At 30.5% G+C, this 6,031-nt stretch overlaps 1 pseudogene; it reads left to right on the top strand.

The window, feature by feature from the left end:
• The first annotated feature begins 1,201 nt into the window (after nucleotides 1-1,201).
• Nucleotides 1,202-2,128, top strand: LOC107538174 (olfactory receptor 6C2-like; annotated as a pseudogene).
• The last annotated feature ends 3,903 nt before the right edge of the window (nucleotides 2,129-6,031 follow it).

Raw genomic sequence — 6,031 nt, 5'->3', positions numbered from 1 at the left:
CCAGCAAACATATTCTCTGGCTAAACACTAACATTGTGGCTAGTTGTATTTGTTATGGGACAGAGTTGAGTGTGTAGGCTACAATAGTCATCAGAATTGCAGAAAACGAAGAGGTACTTCAGCTGAAAATCAGTGATGATTAGATTTACTCAGTAGAGTTGGGGAATGTGGAACAAAATATACAAGAAAACTGCTTATTATAATACCTGGCACAGAATGCATGGTTCACAGGTGGAACCCGTTAGCACACAGAAAAAGAAGGGAAGGTGGCATACCATGTGGAAGATCATGACTTCTGTTTTAGGCACACTGAAATGCACATGCATGTGATTTGTGCAAGCAGATACGTTTGGTAGAAGGTTCAGCATATAAGTAGATATGTTTGGTAAGTCAGAAACAATCCATTACTACAGAGAGAAATTTAATATTTATAAAGTGACATGTTATATAAAATTGTAGGAACTGTGGGGAAAACTGTGAGAGAATACACTTAGAAGTAAAGAGGAAATAATAAGTCCAATAATAAAACAGGCAAAAAGATAACAAAAAAATCATGTGTAATTTTTAAGTTAACTTATCAAAGCATTTCATAAATATAAATGCAAGAAAGTTGTGTTTAAAATACTATATACTGCACAAATATGCAAACCGCATAAAATGGTAAACAAATAAAATAAAATATTGCATCCTGCATAACAGCTTACACATTGATAGAGAAATGTAGAAGGAAAACAAGGGAGGGTAGATATATGCAGTCTTGTGTAAGGAGAAAATACACTTACAAAAAAGAAAAAAATATTATAAAGGTGGAGCAGAGACCTCAAGTTCTGACAAGACTTTCTAGAGTGAGTTCAAATTATATATTACATATTATCAGCATTTGAACAAAGACCAAATTGTTGACCAAAAATATAACTTAAATGATGTAGGTGGGGGCTTTTTTGTATTGTTTTATTTTCACTTCGCTCTGACCAGGGAAAAATTGGGGGAGGAACCAAATGACATTTTGGCTACCCATGATATCACACCATATTGGCAGATAAATCTAATATCCATAGCATGATTCAAAATATAATATGAAATATAGTAAAGGTTAATAGAGCTGATTAAATTAACTAAAATTACATTTAATACAGATATGTGATCTATATATTAATCTGTCTTCATTACTGGGCATGCAGATTGACAGAAGTCGTCAGTGATGAGAAATGGTGCAGTGACAACATTCATTCTGCTGGGACTGACAGACGACCCTCAGCTGCAGGTTCTAATTTTTATCTTTCCATTTTTCACATACATGCTGAGTGTCAGTGGAAACCCGACCATCGTCACACTCGCCTTTGTGGATTCTCACCTTAAAACACCCATGTATGTTTTCTTTAAAAATTTCTTTCTTGGAGATCTCATTTACATCTGCCTGCATTCCCAGATACTTGTATAACATAGTAACCAGTGACAAGACCATTACCTATAAGGCTTGTGTCATCCAAGTGTTTTTTACTGACTTCTGAGGAATAACAGAATTTTTCTTCTGGCTGCCAAGCCCTGTGACCACTATGTGGCCATCTGCATACCCTTGCATTACGTGACATCATGAGCAGCAAAGTTTGCAGGAGACATATTTTGCTGTTGGTTGGCTAGATTGCTGGTCAAAACCTCCCCACTTAGTCAGGGGCTAAATTTGAAAGTCTGTGATTTGAATGTCATTGATCACTTTCTCTGTGATGCTTCTCCCCTTCTGAAGATATCATGTTCAGACACATGGTTCATGGAACAAACTGTTTTAATCTGTGCTGTACTAATCCTCATTTTGACCCTTATGTGTGTGTGGTTCGATCCTATACTTACATCAAGACAATTTTGAGATTCCCTCTGCCCAGCAAAGAAAAAAAGCATTTTCCACCTGTTCTTCCCACATGATTGTGGTTTCCATCACCTATGGTACATGCATGTTCATCTATATGAATCCTACATCAAAGGAAGAGGTGACTATTAATAAAATAGTTTCACTGCTCATATCTTCTATTTCACCTACGTTAAATCCATTTATTTATATACTGAGGAATAAGCAAGTGAGAAAGCATTCACTAACTCCATAAAAAGAATTGCATCATTCTTAAGGAAGTAAAATAAACCAGCTGTCAATAAATAAAGTTAGAATAAAGGGTGAATGGCTGCTAAACCTTTCCATTATAATTCATAATTTGTTTACCTTTTAATAACCTGTATTTGAGATACATTACATTTCTCAGTCCTCTTTAGATTTGCTAACATTGTACCTTAACTCATTTCTTTCCTTTGGTTTTTAATCAACTTCCTGTAGATTTGTCTCAGTAAAAAAAAAAAAAAAAAAAGTATACTTCTTATAAATTTATTTGTAGGTAAATATAACCCCATATAATTCAGTGTTATCGTGCAATAAAAATCATTCTTTAGTCTTCCATTAACTTGTAGCATAAGACTACTGATTACTGTACTCACATTAAAATGCTACAAAATTTCAAATAAGAATTAAAATATTATGATAAAATACTGAATAGAATGAGTGCAGGCATTATTACAAGGAACAATTGAAAGAAAAGATAACAGCATTTCTAATACTCTTAGGAAATACACTAAAAACAAACAAAAAAACATGCTAGCTATAGCCTCACAAATATTCTTTTGACTTTATAACTGAGAGTAAAGTTTAAAATGTGGGGGATCACCAGGTATCAGAGATACAGATTTATCAGAAATGAATATGAAAAATCCCATCTGTGACCCATGGGTTGCCAGGAAAGCAGAGAATAGAGCATGGAGAGGGGAAGACAGTCGTTGAATTATGGGATACGGGGAACTGGGTTAAATGTCCATATGAAGATGAGAGACGAAGTGTCAGAATCCAAGTGGTGAAAGCACGTGAAACGAACAGAACAGAATAAAGTCAAGACTTTGAAAGTGTCGACTTAGGGGGAAAACATTGCCCACTCTTGAGAAAAGACAACAATGTTCTCTAAGAAAGTTTTCTACCTCTTCTTGAGTTATGAGCTATGGGTAGGGGGCTTGAGGACAGTTATTATGTTCCTCTGCCCATCTAAAAGAGATATTTTATAGTCCAAATTCCATTTTTAAAATTTACTAGTATTATATATCATTAAATAGTGAATACAAATGTAACTCTTTGGAAGCTTAGAGATACATATGCAATGAAATAGAGACACTGTGTAACAATTCATATTAAGCATAAAAAAACTGTACTCAGAAGAAATCAAAGAATAAGTCATCCATAAATATATTCATTATTTTTTAAAATCAATGGAATAAAAATAAAGAAACGCTTGCTCATTATATAATTTTTAAAACCCATAAAATTAATTCAAAGTATGTAGAGCATAAATTTTACTAAGGATAGAAAATTTAATAAACCTTAAAAGGTAAATAAATCCAAGAGTTTATTTTTCTTTTTTAAATCAAGAAAATTGATAAATTTTTCAGAAATATGAAGGAATACAAAACTAAGAGCAAAATACATAAGCTTACAAATCAGATAATGGGTATAAATACTAGTGCAGTACAAATTAGAACAGCTTTATGGATGTTCCATTGCAATTCCACACAACAACAAAATTGTGAAGACCAGGGCTCATTAACAAGGTTTTAACAAAACAAAATTTTAAAAATTAATTCAAGACGTGGAAAACTTAAATATATTAATCCAATTATAACCTTTGGAAGACAAATAAGAATTAACATTAAACAGGGAAAGGAACAGATACTTTACAGCTAACATGGTAAAGAAATAGATAATCTCATTATGATTTCAATTATCTAAATGATAAAAAACTCTCCCTGATGAATTTAATGACGATATCTTAATATTTGACAAACATCTAATTAAGACATTATATGACAAATTATTAAACAAATTCACCAATAAATATAGGTAAAGTATTTCAAATAGAACCCAACAGAATAGCCAAAATTATACTGCTATCAATCAAGACTTATTTCAATTACACAGTGGTAAAGATACAGAATAGATAGATGAGAGATGATAGACTGGTAGATAGATAGATGATAGATACATAGATAGATAGATAGACAGATGATAGATGATAGATAGATGATAGATAGATAGATAGATAGATAGATAGATAGATAGATAGATAGATAGATAGATAGATAGATAGATAGATGATAGATAGATAGATGATGATAGATAGATGATGATGATGATAGATAGATAGATAGATAGATAGATAGATAGATAGATAGATAGATAGATAGATAGATAGATGATAGATAGATAGATAGATAGATAGATAGATAGATAGATAGATAGATGATAGATAGATGATAGATAGATAGATAGATAGATAGATAGATAGATAGATAGATGATAGATAGATAGATAGATAGATGATAGATAGATAGATAGATAGATAGATAGATAGATAGATAGATAGATAGATAGATAGATGATAGATAGATAGATAGAGATAGATAGATGATAGATAGATAGATGATAGATAGATAGATAGATAGATAGATAGATAGATAGATAGATGATAGATAGATGATAGATAGATGATGATAGATAGATAGATAGATAGATAGATAGATAGATAGATAGATAGATAGATAGATAGATAGATGATAGATAGATAGGTAGATAGATAGATAGATAGATAGATAGATGATAGATAGATGATAGATAGATAGATGATAGATAGATAGATAGATAGATAGATAGATAGATAGATAGATAGATGATGATAGATAGATAGATAGATAGATAGATAGATAGATAGATAGATTGATAGATAGATAGATGATAGATAGATAGATAGATAGATAGATAGATGATAGATAGATAGATGATAGATAGATAGATAGATAGATAGATAGATAGATAGATGATAGATAGATAGATAGATAGATAGATAGATAGATAGATAGATAGATAGATAGATAGATAGATAGATGATAGATAGATATAGATAGATGATAGATAGATAGATAGATAGATAGATAGATAGATAGATAGATAGATAGATAGATAGATAGATAGATATAGATAGATAGATAGATGATAGATGATAGATAGATAGATGATAGATAGATAGATAGATAGATAGATAGATAGATAGATGATAGATAGATAGATAGATAGATAGATAGATAGATAGATAGATAGATAGATAGATAGATGATAGATAGATAGATAGATATGATAGATAGATAGATAGATAGATAGATAGATAGATAGATAGATAGATAGATAGATGATAGATAGATAGATGATAGATAGATAGATAGATAGATAGATAGATAGATAGATAGATAGATGATAGATAGATAGATAGATGATAGATAGATAGATATAGATAGATAGATAGATAGATAGATGATAGATGATAGATGATAGATAGATAGATGATAGATAGATAGATAGATGATAGATGATAGATGATAGATAGATAGATGATAGATAGATAGATAGATATAGATAGATAGATAGATAGATAGATAGATAGATAGATAGATAGATAGATAGATGATAGATGATAGATGATAGATAGATAGATGATAGATAGATAGATAGATGATAGATGATAGATGATAGATAGATAGATGATAGATAGATAGATAGATAGATAGATAGATAGATAGATAGATAGATGATAGATAGATAGATAGATATGATAGATAGATGATAGATAGATGATAGATAGATGATAGATAGATAGATAGATAGATGATAGATAGATAGATAGATGATAGATAGATAGATAGATAGATAGATAGATAGATAGATAGATAGATAGATAGATAGATAGATGATAGATAGATAGATGATAGATAGATGATAGATAGATAGATAGATAGATAGATAGATAGATAGATAGATAGATAGATAGATGATAGATAGATAGATAGATGATAGATAGATAGATAGATAGATGATAGATAGATGATAGATAGATGATAAATAGATGATAGATAGATGATACACAGATAGAAGATGGATAGATAATAAATAGATGGC

The sequence above is a fragment of the Miniopterus natalensis genome, chromosome 2 (genome assembly GCF_054644295.1).
Source record: "Miniopterus natalensis isolate mMinNat1 chromosome 2, mMinNat1.hap1, whole genome shotgun sequence".
Classification (NCBI taxonomy): Eukaryota; Metazoa; Chordata; class Mammalia; order Chiroptera; family Miniopteridae; genus Miniopterus; species Miniopterus natalensis.
The sequence above is the reverse complement of the archived record's forward strand: the minus strand, read 5'-3'. Positions and strand labels throughout refer to the sequence as shown.